Source organism: Tenrec ecaudatus, chromosome 9, assembly GCF_050624435.1.
Source record: "Tenrec ecaudatus isolate mTenEca1 chromosome 9, mTenEca1.hap1, whole genome shotgun sequence".
In the NCBI taxonomy this organism is placed as follows: Eukaryota; Metazoa; Chordata; class Mammalia; order Afrosoricida; family Tenrecidae; genus Tenrec; species Tenrec ecaudatus.
Window position 1 is genome coordinate 107883276 of NC_134538.1, and position 15112 is coordinate 107898387.

At 42.8% G+C, this 15112-nt stretch overlaps 1 protein-coding gene across 2 annotated transcripts in view; it reads right to left on the reverse strand.

Annotated features, from left to right (window-relative positions):
* Positions 1-15112, reverse strand: part of CDK14 (cyclin dependent kinase 14) — a 671591-nt gene that overhangs the window by 84281 nt on the left and 572198 nt on the right. The window contains exon 15 of one of the 2 annotated variants that reach the window (XM_075558445.1): positions 9385-9652. The exons of the other annotated variant lie outside the window; for it this stretch is intronic. The gene's annotated coding sequence lies outside the window, so the exon portion shown is untranslated. Of the gene's footprint in view, positions 1-9384; positions 9653-15112 lie in introns of those variants that run through there. 2 annotated transcript variants of the gene reach the window in all.

The window sequence follows — 15112 nt, forward strand, 5'->3', positions numbered from 1 at the left end:
CCATGCAGTATTCTGTTCCCCTGGACAAAACAATATTGGTTGGAGCTGACAGGAGGGCATTTAATCCCTAAACTCTAGGGATTTTTTTGAGCCCGGATGGTGTATACAGTGTTATATGCTGGGCTGGTCACTGCAGTTCAAACCCACTAGCAGCTTCATGGGAGAAAAGTGAGGCTGTTGGTTTCTATAAGGTGTTCCGGCCTCAGAAGCCCTAGGAGCAGTTCTAGTGTGTCCTGTGTATGGGGCCGCTAGGAGTCAGAATGGACTCGTGGCGGTGTTTCTAAATTTTTATTTCTTTAAGTGAGGCTTATTTATTTAAGTTGGGTGCAAGCCAACTAATGAACTTGAAACAAGCGCCAGATTCCCTAACAAGACCCACAACTATCTGGGTAACTTAGCTATTTATGTCAGCATCCTGTATCTATAGCTCCCATTTAGTATGCACAGAGGATTAGCACAGCAGTTGGGGAAGATGTGACCACCCCATACCACATAGAACATACGTTAGAAAAGGTGGCAAAAAGGTAGTTTGAAAACAAAGTAGGACAATCTGCAGAGCTCACTCAAAATTCATATTATCCACTAAAGATGAAGCGGGTCGGTTTGTAAGAAAGCGTGTACTGTTTAGTGCTTCTTCAACCTCACACTTACGTGAACACCTCTATGCGGCATAATCTACAAGTCCGGCAAAAATTATCCCTGCCAACTAATCGCCAATAGTGTTGTTTTTTTTAAATCTGTTTTAAACACACACACACACACACACACACACACGCACACACAGCTCTATATTTTTTGGGGGAAGTACATCATTAAGGTCGCCATGAGCTGTGACCTTGTGCTCTCAGCTGCACACACCTGTGCGGCACGGCGGCGCACTCATTGAGGCTCGCAAAGACCTCCATGGAACTTCAGAGCGTTTTTGCGCGGGAACAAAGGGTGCTTGGGTGCAGTGAGCAGCACCAGTTAATTTTTCTACCGCACAAGTGCCCCGCTTTTGTGCTGGCAAAGGGGGGATACTCTGAGCCCTTTGGGTTTAGAAGAACTTCAAACAGACAATAGTGTGCAAACAACCGTCAAGGACAGACGTTTCTAGAACAACCTCCAGGCTGCGACCCAGGCTTTGAGAAAGGCCCTTCCGCGGATTTCCTTCCCTTCACCCTGAACAAAGGCTGCCTGACAATGCTGAAATCGCCTTCTTCCCTTGGATTAAACCCCTTTGCAGGGAAAGTATGCAAATTGCGCATGTGCTCTCTTGCCAGTGGGCTGCTCTTAGCCTGCTATCTTTTCTCTGCCTCACCCGAGCCCACCGCCCATCCATTGCCTGACAGGGAGGCCAGTCTTCCAATCTGACATCTTTCACAGCTGACAGGCGGAGTCTGAGCCAGCCCCTGCTTCTAAAAGGGGCTCATTTAATCGTAATTAATGATTCCCTGCTTATTTTCGGAGGTCTGGTAATTGTGCTAAAAGCCAACAAGTGAAGCATTCATTCCAGTTCTCATTTAAATCTTTAAAAAATTTTTTTCTTCAGCAGTTTTCCGCCCCCCCCCCCTTTTTTGGCCACTTGCTCCCCTTTCTCCTGCAGAGGCAGTCTCCTCGGTCTTACTGGGGCGCTATGAGTCAGAGTGGACTCAACAGCAATGAGTTTGGAATTTGCTAACATTTTAAGTAGAGAATGGAATCAAGGTGGAGACTGGGCCTTACCGAGGGAAAAAAGAAAACCTTTACAAAGGCAAAGCTTGTCATAGAGCAGGATGAAGTGACCGCGGAGAAGTCCTCTTCAGAAGCAAGCCTGAGCCTCTGGCAGTCCCCCCTCAATGTACTGCTGCAACGTTGTTGGATGATCTTCAGCAAAATTTTACTTGCATGTGCCATCAGTGATATTGTTCTGTAGTTTGAGCACTCTGTTGGGTCACCTCTTTTGGAAACGGGAACAAATATGGATCTCTTCCAGTCAGTTGGCCAAGTAGCTGTCTTCCAAATTGCCTGGCGTAGACAAGTGTGCGCTTCCAGGGTTTCTTCGGCTTGCTGAAGCATTTCCATAAAGTCCTGGAGCTTTGTTTTGGGCTAGTGTTTTCAGTGCAGCTTAAAACTTCTTCTTTCAGCATCAGTGTTTCTTGCTCACATTCCACCTTCTGAAATTGTGGAATGCTGACCAGTTCTTTTTGGTTCAACGACGGTGCGCTCTTTCCATCTTCTTTACATGTTTCCTGCACCATTCTCTAGTTTGCCCACAGGATCTTTCAACGTTGCAACAAAACACCCCTGCCTGAAACCAAACTCACTGCCATTGAGTCGATGCTAACTCATAGTGACCCTACAGGGCAGGGTAGAACTGCCCCTGTGGGCTTTCTAAAGTGTACTTGTTTACAGGAGTAGAAAGCCCAGTCTTTCTCCCAAGGAGCGGCTGGTAGTTTTGAACTGCAGACCTTGGGGAATCACAGCTGAACTGGTAACCACTATGCCACCAGGGCTCCAATGCAACAAGAGGCTGAAACAGTTTTCTAATTCCTTCAGTTTATAGGTCTTACACATTTCATGATAATTATTGGATTTGCCTTCTTGACAAAGCCTTTGACACTTTCTGTTCCGTTCATTGGGGCCATCCTTTATTTCATTTGCCTTAGCGACTCTACGATTGAGTTTGTCTCTTCTTACGTCACCTTTGATCTTTTCCTTTTTTCTTGTCTTTTTCATTTTCATTTTCGCACAGGAAAGTTGGACATTGATGAAAGGAGACTGAAGCAGAATTGATGCATTTGAGTTGTCATGTCGGAGAAGACTACTGGAAGTGCCATGGACTGCTAAAAGGACAACCCTCTCTGCCTTGGAAGAAGTCAGGCCGGAGTGCTCCTTAGAGGCAAGGATGGGGAGACTTCAGCTTACACATTTGGACATGTCGTCAGAAGAGGCTAGCCCCTGGAGAAGGATATCATGTTTGATAAAGCAGAGGGGCAGCAACAAAGAGGAAGGCTCTTGACAACATGGACTGACAGGTCGCTGCACCAGTGGGGTCAGGCATAGGACCCATTGTGAGGATGGCGCTTCATTTTGTTGGGCATAAGGTAGCTATGGGTCAGAACCCACTCAATGACATTAACACCCTTGACCATAAAACTTTAAAGACTTTTCTTAATTCTATAGCAAAATTCGCAAAACCACAATCCCTACTAAACCAGTGACATATCAGTTTAGTATATCAGTCTGTCATTATCTTCCTATATATAATTTTATAAGTATAAATAGCATATTCCACTCTTATGATTTCACATCGCCATTATTTATTTCTGCCTTTATAACTATAATTTTAAAGGCTGCAATTTCATCCATCTAGCTTGGTGTAATTTAATTAACTCAATTATTCATTTTAAAATACTTAAGTGATCTGCTCTATTCTTCAACATATACTTTAAATCCACCTTAAACTAGTTATTTCTCACAGTTTTGTCACTTTTATAATATTATCAAAAAAGTTATTGTGTTGCTAAGCACTCACTTGTTTTAAAAAGTTTGGTTGAAGATCTTCAAATACTTAACAGTTTTTTCCAATAAAAAAGTTGTACTAGATTTTTTTACCCCAGGAAAAACAGTTATTTCGTATTTTAATTGTTTGCATTTCCCCTAACAGGTTTTAGTGTATCTTAATGTAGGAAATATGCATATTTACAAAAGTTAAACAAGGAACGTTTCTTCATTTTATAAAGAGATATGCAAACACAGAAGGCATGTCCTTTGAACTAAAGTAATGTATGCATTACTTTTCAGAGCACACACATATACATATTTAATAAAGGAATCATACTCATACTAGAACCACAAAATTTCAGGGTTGCAAGATGAACAAACTTAAACCAAAGAGAAAAGTGTTGGGGGTGATTTTTAACATTATGCACTACATAAATGTGAACAGTATTTTCTTATTTTCAACATATGATCTCCCATACCAAAACCCTAAACCAAACTCACAGCCACTGAGTCAGTGCCGAGTCAGAGTTAATTAAAGAAAAAGAAGAAAAAAAGGCAAAAGATCTTCTTTCAGGGCCATTAAGTGATCTCCAAGCAGCCATATATTTCCCCATGGGCAATCAAATTAAAATCTATACTCCTCTGCAGGTCATTCAAGACCCTTCACAATCTGGCTCCAAATTACTCTTTCAGTTCCCTCTCTTCTCACTTGCCCACCTCCATGCCCTGCAGCTCTACCAGACCATTCCCTTGAGGGGCTGAACTCTTGACTGGGCTGTACTGCGTGTCTCCTCTGTTTGAACACATCCTCCTTCTCTTTCTTCACAGCCACGGAAAAATCAAAATCCTCCTTGTGCTCGGGAATCACTTCCTTTGGGGAGCCTCCTGCAGACCCTCTGGCAGAAGTGATTTCGCTCTCATCTGTCCTGTCTGATTTCACCCTCATCTGTCCTGTCTTGTAGCTGCCCACAAACTTCTACTGAAGCCTTGCCCACTCTGAAATTTAAGTGGTTGTTTGTGAGTACCTATGCTGTGTCTGCAAGCTCACAACTGTCTTAGTCATTACTACCTAGTGTAGCACAAATAATGTTGTTGTTCAAAAGTTATTTGCTGGAAGAGTGAAATATTATGGGATTATCGTGATTTGGGTGGCTAGTCTTTATTTAATTCGGTAAACAAAATAATATCAGCATCAATGATGTGCCACCAAACAGGATCCCATATTCTAAGATTTCATTTCTGGTCAGGCAGATTGACAAAAGAATGGGGGTGTCCTGAGTTAGAGCTAGATTATTGCAGGAGGTTGAGCTCACATACTCTCCTTTCAGCTGGTGACTCCTCTCCTGCATTTCTACCTCTTTCCAGAGAAAGCTTTCCTGGCGACTGATCCTTCTCTCCTGATTCCTCAGTTCAGTAACCTGACTCGGCATTCTTCCATTTGATTGAATATCTGTCTCTGCCCTCCTCCTCCCCGCCCCCACTTCTCTCACTTGCTGGGTGTTTATCTTAGCTTTAAAACTGGATCTATCCTAACCAGAAGGTCCATAGTTAGCATGATCCAAGATAAGTCAGATGCGACTCATGTATCCTTAGGCAAGATGTGATGCAAAAAGTGCTTCATATTGGCAACATTCTTCTACAGATCCTACAGCAAATATCTAATCATGAGGAATCTCGTATGGAACACACCTCAAAATACCCAACCGGTGCTCTTCAAAAGTGTCAAGAGCATGGAAAACAAGGACAGGCTGAGAACCCCCCAGACCAGAGGAGTTCCCAAAGGAAACAAGAAGGCCAGACAGAAGGCGGTGTCCTGGGTGGGCTCTCAGAATGGAGAAGGACTCGTTTATTAAACAAAGTCCCTGATGGACAACAGAAAAGTGGGTGAAGGGAGACGTTGGACAGTGTAAGATATGGCAAAATAATAATTTATAACTTATCAAGGATTCATGAGGGAGGGGGAGTGGGAAGGGAGGGGGAAAAACAAGGAGCTGATGCCAGGGGCTCACTTGGTGAGCAATAGTAAGAAGCAGTAGTTTCTTAAGGGTTGGCTGCACTGGGGAATCTGTAGTCATGCCAGTGAATTCTTTGCACTCTGTTAATTTAAAATTTATTTTGTATTTTCAATGGATAGCTTATCCATGCTTGATTTTATACCATTATACATTGACTATTTGGAAAATACTGATTTGCCGAAATCGCTGACCTTCCAAATGTTCACACATTTCACTGTACATTATCTTAACTTCGTCAGTATTCCCCCCACCCCCCACCCCACTCCCCATGATGGGGACTGGACCTGATCTGGTTTCCAGAATTTTTTGTATTTTTGGAATGTGATGTTTTCTTTGCTCATATTTGAGTGCGTCTCAGAGGTGTATGTCAATGGAGGCCACCCTCTCAAAGCTGTAATATATACGTTTCCAGGATCAATGAACCTAGAGGGGCAGCAAATACAATAAAGGGTTCAGGGGAGGAGGGTCCAGTGATGGAGGTGGTAAAAGGGAGACGATGTCAAGGACTCCAAGAAGAAAAAGATGATTTTGAAACTGATTGTGGTTGCAATTGTACATTTACCCAATGTGATTGAGATTTGGAATGATATACGTATCAAATCCCAACTAATAAAAAAATGACAATGTTTATACCACTGCCACTTGCATCAGAAACTTCCCTGGGAAGTTGTCATGCTCACAGTGGTAGATAAGTTTTCCACAGTCTCTCAAGATGCTAATTTTACGTCAAAAGCACTAACTTTATCATTGACAGTAAATTCCATCTGTGGTTCTCCTTGAGTGCCAGACTAGTTTTGTTCATTTTTGAGAAAATGTCTGCCAAACACCAACTCTGACAGCTTGTAACTCAGCCAACTGGGCACGACCTGTTCCTTGGGGTGTCACAGTGCTTACGCACCCAAGAGAAATGATTTCTCAATTTTCCACTTAATCATACAGAATATCCCAAAAGACATCTACTCAAAGGTCATCATTGAAATGAATAGCTTTTGTTTCTTCAGCAAGCACATCATTCAGTGAAACTGCCCCTCTCCCCTCCTTAATTTTAATTATGTGGTGGTATGGCTGGCAATACCATTTGGTGCCATTGACTTGAAGCATGCTAAAGCACCAGTGGTTTCACGCAAGGCCGCTTTTGCACCCTTGGTGCCAAAGTCGACACAGACAAAAGTAAAGACCCTCTTAGTATTATGAAGAAAATAATCTTGAACCTATGGAATCCCTGGGGATTCTCGGGAAAGATGGACAGCTCCTGGAGAACAGCTACAAAAGGAAACTGTAAAGATGCCAACGATTTTCTTTAGAAACAAGGGCCTCATCTGAGAAGAACTCACAACCTTGAAGGCACAACTTTTAACAGGATGGCCATTCAAAGTGATAAGAAGATTCAAGAAAGGAAATGATGTAAGTGTAAGAATATCAGTATGTATCAGAACTTCTTAACAGTCATGGAAGAGAGATGAGTCGCGTTGAGGCAAGATAGTGGGAAGCCTCCCCAGTCAGTTAATGAGCACTGTCTTTGGGAGGGCTGGCTTGAGGACAGGGAATGGAAAACGAGTTATGCAGGAGACAAGGCAAGTCCAAACACTGCCATTCACCCCCGCTCAGCATGGCCTGCCCGTCTGGTGAGGCAGGAGCTTCGTGGGGATAACTAAGCCCAACTCACTTCTATTTTTGGACATTACTTTCCTCTCGGTATCATCTGATTTAATAATTTGTAACCAAAGTGACCAAGTCATTAATCTCTTGGTATTTAACGAGTTGAGTTTTATTCTGAGGAAGAATGAAACAATTATAGTAGGTAAACCTTTTCAAATATTTCAAAACTCTTTTTCAAGGCCAGCTTCTGGGCGACACAACAAAATCCCCAAATGAGGAGACATATTGACTCACACTGATGTTTAAATTTTTGGATTTGACCAAACTAATCCCGTGTGTTTTGGCAGCTCCTTACAGTAGCTTAATGCTAAGCATTTATGTTGAATTCAGTACGGAGTGCGTTTTGATTAGGAGGCTTTAAGACTCCTATCATATTAGACAACCGTCAGTCTGAGGCTGCTTGATAAAACAAGTCTTGGCGATTTTAAAACCGCCTCATAAAATGTCTCGATACCTAAGAGATAAGGGAACCTCAAGGCAAAGACATTTAGAAAATATATGTTTTTAAGAATCTGGATGCTAAGTAAACATCCTTTAGCCATCAGCCAGAAAGATGTGCAGCTGCGGCATTTGTGACTTACAACAAGGCGAGGCTCTCCATGTAAAAGATAAACGATACCGTCAAAGTTCCTTATCAAAAGAAAATGGGGTTTTCGGCTGAAATTTATGTTGGGAAAGGCCTTCCAGTAAAGCTCATTTAATACACTGTAGAAAACACTGGTAGCTTTAATTTGGGAGTTTGGCCTGAGTAGACACTAGGCGATATCACTTTCTATTTTGCAATTACATTCTCTTTTGTTGTGAATGGCAAATCATGTTTTTTTTCCATAAGACCATTTTGTTGTGCTTTGCTGAGTTTGTGACTAGGTCTACTGTACATTGTTAACTCAATCCTAGGCTATCAAATTCCAGATGAACTGGCAACTAGACAGCAAAGAAATTGGAGAGCTTCCCCTTTAAAAAAAGATTAAATTTTAACACTGTACCACAATATGATAGTCATATTCTTTCTTTCTTCTCTCTCCCCCCCCCCCACCCAAGGGGCATATGTCTTCTTCTCTATATGAGACTGCAGGTGAACCGGGAATCCTAGTGTGGTTTGCACAGGCTAGCTCATCACTGAGGAAAAAGACCAGCCCTGCGATAATTCCGCATGCACTGAGCTAGTCTACCACACCAGCAGAGGGGAGAGAAATCCCTCTTATTTTCTAAACCTGCCCATCTCTCTCCGTTGCTGTTGAATTGCCACGACTGCCCAGATAACATTTGTGAGTATGTCAGCTTTAATTAATGTTGCGTGACCTGATCATTTCCACAGTTAAGAATAAAGAAGTTTGCATTCTTTAAACCCAAAGCTCAACTTGGAGATTATGCTAAATTGCTTCATTCACAGTCCACACTCCTGGGCTCATGTCAGAAGGACAACATTTGTCCCCTCTAGTGATAAACAAATTATACATGAAATCAATTCCACTTCACAATCATTTTCCCTATCTGCTATTATCTTCCTCTCCCTGCTCCTGCCAGTTAAGCCCCCGTCCTGTAACTTGCTAATGAGCTGGGGGCTTTCTGTTCCAGGTGGCACCCCTGCCTCCAAGTCATGACACTTCCCATTTCGAATGCTGCTGGCATTTTTCGACAGCTCCTGCTAACTAGCCTTTTTGACCCGCACTAAGAGGAACTCATCTGATCGAATCCTCTAACCTGCCAATCATCCCAGCAAATGATCTTCACAGTCACTCCCAAGGCAGGAATGGAAAAAAAGAGAGAGAGAGAGAGAGAGAGAGAGAGAAAGGGGAGGGGGTGGGGGCGGTGGGGAGGAAAGCCAGACAGAGAATGAGGGAGTAGGGGAGCGAGCGGCTGCTTCAGCAGCTACCTAATGAGAATACTTCAAGTCTCCCAGGCAGCCGAATTGCTGGAAAACTGGTGGGAAAATTAGGACACAACCGATGCGGGGCTCTGTAATTACTGATGTCTCTCCGTCCCAAGATCATTTTGAGAGCAACACCTCTGAGATGTGCCAGTTTCTGAAGAACACAAGAATGCCCTACCTTACGCAGAGAAAATAGATTTATTGCTCCTGCCACTATCAATATGCAATTCTCATAATCCCACTCTGTCAGACAGCATCCTGTGAAGAATTAATTACATGCTATAAACTCGTTAAGTGTGCATTGGCAACTAAGGATGATTATCATGTTCGCCTCAGTGAAGAAAGGAATCTCCCTCTCCCTCCCGCCCCTCCTAGGTGTATTTAGAATGTTGCTACAATGGAGGGCTGTGGATTTTTACACATTCTCATAAAAACAAACAGGTATGGAGGAGGTTGATACTGGGCTCGGGCAGAGCTACATTCTTGACACTGACAGATACAGGCTAATCTGGGCATTCTGATTAGTGGAGGTGAAATAATCATCGTGGCTGCGTCCAGAGTATTCTTGCCTGTGCAGGACCGTTTGGTTGAATGGCGTTTCAACGTGATGGGTCACCAGCTCGGCAAATGATCCAATTACCTTAGAGAGAAAAATCCAGAAGATGGCTATTTGGCAATGGACCAGGACTCTGGGTATCTTAATATGGAATAGATTTGTTGACCAAGAAATTATACAATATAATCATGTGTTATCATTACACCATTGTATGTAATAGTGTAAAATAAATACAGTACATGATTTAATTGCGTATGATAATCGCACATCTTTCTCCGTTTATAGTAATTAGGCCAATAGCCCCATTTACAGTAATTATTCTATGTAATTGAGGGTATTTTACTAATTGCACTGAAAACGATAATCCAGAGCAATTAAAAATCCAAGGGCACTATCCATAATGCCAGCTACATGAAAAGAATGGTGATAATTCACAGGGGAAAAACTTGAGCAAGTACGCAAGGTAACAGGAAAGCATTTGATTTCATACTTGGCGTATATGGTACTATTTATTATCAGATACATTTCTATTAGTTTCTGTCATTTTTAGATTTTGTTGTGCCAGTGTTATCTCCTTGGGAACAAAATAATCATTTCACAAACCTATGATGCTATTCTAACTCAGAGCTGTTTAAAACTTATTCTAGCTGTTTGGGTATGTATTGTGTGCGTGCGTGCGTGCGTGCGTGCGTGTGTGTGTGTGTGTGTGTGTGTAGGAGAGGAAGCAGCTCTCCTAAATTCCAAAAGGGACTCAGTACCTTATTCATTTGCACAACCAATTTGATTTCTTCAAAGCTTTATTCATAGAAGTATCTCAGAGTACTGCAAACATTTTGTTAAACATACTTGTAATAATTTAGCTAAAATGTCCACCATTATTAGAATGGAGCCGCATTCGGTTTGTGGTTTTCATTATATTTGCTCTCGGTCTAGAATTTTACTGGGCCTAAGGGCTTTTTGTCCTGGGGCCCCTGTTTTCTAATTCCCTCTTTCTGCCCAAACAAAGCTCCCACGTGAGAAATATCCCAGGAGGGAGTGATGATCATCGTGGGACAACAGGAATCGTTTTGAGTATCCTTTTTGCCTTCCTGTCTCGACATTGTCATTTAGACATTGTCCTCCATGCATTCAAATGTCATCTCAGACCATCAGCCCACTTCATCTCAAACAGCCTCCTTTTATGCTCAGACACTTCTTAGAGCATCAGCAGACCACAAAGACTGTCTAGTGGGACTCAGCTGCTATCCTGGTATTAATAATACAATACAGTGCACTTAGAGCATTGATGATTCCCTGTGTATCCCAAATTCGTAAGAATCAACATTAAATGAAAAGGAAAAACGGAGCACCTGAACTGATAACTTCTTGCTGTCTGCAACTGCTCTCTTCATCAGGGGTTGGCCAAACATCATAATAGATAGCTTGTTACTAGCCCGCCATATTTATAAGGAAGCTTTACTTATATTAATGCTGCCGGCTAAATAGTCCCTAAGAAATTAATTTGGGTTTTAAAAGACAGAGGATACAAGTTGCCGTGCTACTTTACCCCCAACTTGAAAGCTCATCTGACCTGGAAAGCTCATCATCACTACCCCACAGAAATACGGCCAATTTTCAAAGATCCATGGGCTGATAAACCAGTCTGTGGATCATCAAGCCAGCTGCCTCTCTTTTAGGTATTTGGCTTTGAAAATCCCTCAACCAAAAGAAGGGAGAGACAAGCAAGAGAAAACTATTACTACTTTTCATTAAATTCTATTAAGTTTAATTCAAGTCTACTACCACTTCTAATTAAAAATAGCACTCTGAATTCCTTATTTTTAAGAAATTACTTAAAGGGGGATCGTGGGAGAAATAGTCTTGGTTTAGGTAAAATAAATTAAATACACATGAATGTAGATGACTGATAGAGAGACAGACAGGCAGACAGACAGACTCACTGCCATGGAGTGAGACCAACTCATAGTGACCCTCTAGGACAGGGTACAACTGCGCCTGTGAGTTTCCGAGAGGGTAACTCTATCGGAGTAGAAAGCCCTGTCTTTCTCCCCAAAGAGAAAGACCTCGTAGTTACCAGCCCAACTAGTAACAATTACGCCACCAGGGCTCCTGGACAGACAGACAGGCAGACAGACAAGTGCATGTTCATATTTGAGGAATTTGGGCAAAGGATATCTGGGATGTCTTTGTGCTATTCTCACAACTTTTCTGCAAGCCTGAATCTCTGTCCATGTAAAATATACATATCAACTTTTGAAAGTACACTCTGGATGATGCATGATGTATTTACCTTAATTTTTAGCCATTTTGGTGACCAACCCAATATGTCTACATTGGTGAGGATGGCCTTTCCTGACAGAAGAGTGTGGAATGAAGGAGTGGAGACCACAGAGAGAGAAGAGGGAGGAGACAAGAATGGAACACGCTTTGGTTACAAATTTGCACTAAATTTTAAAGGCAATAACAAGTTCTCAGTGCTTAGGAGGGAAGCTAAGAAAAGGGTGTAAAAGTGGGGGACAGAAATTAAACAATATTTCTACTTTTTGATTGGCTAGAATCACTGTCAAACTCCAAAGGATGAAAAATTTTAACCTGTAGCCACAGAGTAATGGCCAAAGCCAAGGACTCGTTCAGATACAGCCTGCGAGCAGGCGTTACTGCCCTTGCCCGTGAGCAGCATTAAGGCGTTACTGCCCTTGCCCGTTTTGTTCTCAGGAATTGATGACAGGTACAGATGGCCCAGAGAAAACTCCAACTATAGCTACCTGGTAGAGGAAGAAATGTCCAAATTAAGAAGAAAATGAGGGTTCTTATAGGAGAAAGCGGAAACCCTTCTGGAATTCTTATATTCCGAAAAGTCCCAGCAGGCACTTTTGCCTCCTTTTGTGTCCGGGGCTGAGGGAACGCAGCGCGTCTGATGCGTTCTGTTGCTACTCCGTTAGAACAGAAATCTCCCTGTGAATTCGCCTGATTTCCCATCTGCAGGGTACAAGCCAGTCAAGGCGTCTTCAAGCTAGATGGCACACTTCATAGAACTTCCCGAGACTGCTAAGTATAGAACTGCCGTCTGAGAGGTTCCGTCGAAAAATGAAGAAGGGCGCCATTCAGTTCACAACTTACATGGTGTGGCAGACCGAGCAGCCATGTGCAGACCTTGCTTTGATGTCATCATGGCGGCTGCCCCAACCAGGACAACTCTAGGGGTGGTTGAGCTAAGCCCAGAGGGGGGTTACTGTGCAACAGGCTGTCCCCGAAATTGATGGACAAAGAAAGATGGACTCGGTCTATAGATGCATAGATTTATAGGATCTATGAATCCACTGAAAAAATGTAGGAGTAGACATGATGAGCAGACACCCTCCCCCCCCCCCCCAAAAAAAAAGAGCTGCTGTAATATTAAGAGTATGGAGGAGAGTCAAAGATGGTTGTTCCTCTAGGGGCCAGAATAGAAATGGCAGCTGAGATGGTGGTAAAGACCTACAGTGATGGTTTTCACTCTGGTTCCAGTCTGTGAGACCAGCTGCAGCTATTGACTGTTGGATTTTCCTTCCCTACTTCCCAGAAAAATGTCGACACAAATGGCTGTCAATCAAGGAAAGTTGTCTCTGTCCACTTCCTTACAACCTAACAGACACCAGTACTTTCCTGCCATCGCTCCAGCTCAGGGAGGCCTAGCCACGGCGCATCGCCACTGTTCTTCCCGCCTCTGTTTTCAGGCGCTGTCCCTTCCACATTGCCACCCAACTTTTCTGTCCTTTGTACATTTCTGCTCACACACTTTGGTGTGAGCATTTAATCAATGGAGCACTGGTACCTACCCGGGGATGCCATGACCTCAGCATATTTATTATTATTATTTTTTTTAATCATTTTATTAGGGGCTCATACAACTCTTACCACAATCCATACATACATCAGTTGTGTAAAGCACCTTGGTGCATTCATTGCCCTCATCATCCTCAAAACATCTGCTCTCCACTTAAGCCCCTGGCATCAGCTCATTTTCTCATCCCTCCTGCTCCCACCTCCCTCATGAACACTTGATAATTTATAAATTATTATTTTGTCATATCTTTCCCTGTCCAATGTCTTCCTTCACCCACTTTTCTGTTGTCCATACCCCATGGAGGAGGTCACATGTAGATCCTTGTAATTGGTTCCTCCTTTCCAACCCACTCACCCTCTACGTTCCCATTATCGCCACTCATACCCCTGGTCCAGAAGGGATATCTGCCCTGGATTCCCTGTTTCTGGTTCTGATCTGTACCAGTGTACATCCTCTGGTCTAGCCAGACTTGCAAGGTAGAACTGGGATCATGATAGTGGGGCTGGGGGCAGGAGGAGAAGGAAGCATTTAGGAACTAGAGGAAAGTTGTATTTTTCATTACTGCTACAGCGCACCCTGTCTGGCTCGTCTCCTCCCCTGGGTATTTTTTTAAATCTGATTTTTAGAACTCATCACTCTAATTTTAAATCATCCAAGGAGATTTTATTGCATATAGTCTTTGAACCACATGTAATCCACTCCTTTGGTAAATGTTCAGTAGTGATATATGTGTGAAGTAAAATAATAAATGGTAAAGTCGGTATTCTACCATATAAAGTAAACCAATTTCTCTCTCCTGCTTCTCCCTCGAGAAAGACTAGTGTAGAATTGTGCTGTCCAACTCTGTGGCCAGTAGCCAAGTATGGCTATTTAAAACAAAATTCAAATTATTTAAAATGAAGGCATTAGCAGATAAGCATCTGGCTGCTATCCAAATGGCTGGTGGTTTGAATCCACCAACTGCTACGTGAGAGAAAAGACCTGGTGCCCTGTTCCTGGAGAAATGTTGGCACAGGAGAAACTCTCTACGGCCGAGGTACTGGGGCCCATTGGGCCACTGTTGTTGTTGTTGTTAGCTGCTGTTGGATTGGTTCTAACTCACAGGGACCTCATCCTCAGACACTGCCAGGGCCCGAGTCATTCTCACAGCTTGTTGTCTGTGGACCTGTTGTCGCCGCCACCGTGAAAATCCATCTCACTGAGGGTCTTTCTGCTTTCCATTGACCATCGACTTTACCAAACATATCCTTCTCCAGGGGATTGTCCATCCTGAAGGTATCTCTAAATTAAGTGAGACAAGTCTCACTAACCTCATTTCCAAAGAGCATTCTGGATGTAATACTCCCAAATTTGTTCATTTTCCTGGCAGTCCATGGTTCACCATAGTCTTCATCAACATTGTAATTTAAACACATCATATTTTCTCCAGTCTTATTCACTGTTCAGCTTTCACAAGCAGATGAGGTGAAAATACCGTGGAATTAATTCAATGGCACACCACAACAACAAAATTAAAAGAAAACCCAGTTCTTCCATATTAGCACCACATCCTAAAGGTCTACAGTCACACACAGCCGTGACTGTTGCCTGGGAAAATGCAGACCGAAGGCATTTCCAGCAGCATAAAGTGGCCTACTGGACAGCTCTGATGAAGGGCGTTTCTCCTACACGCCTTTCAAAAGAAGGACCTGAAAATTTAATTCAGTAAAAACTAAGTA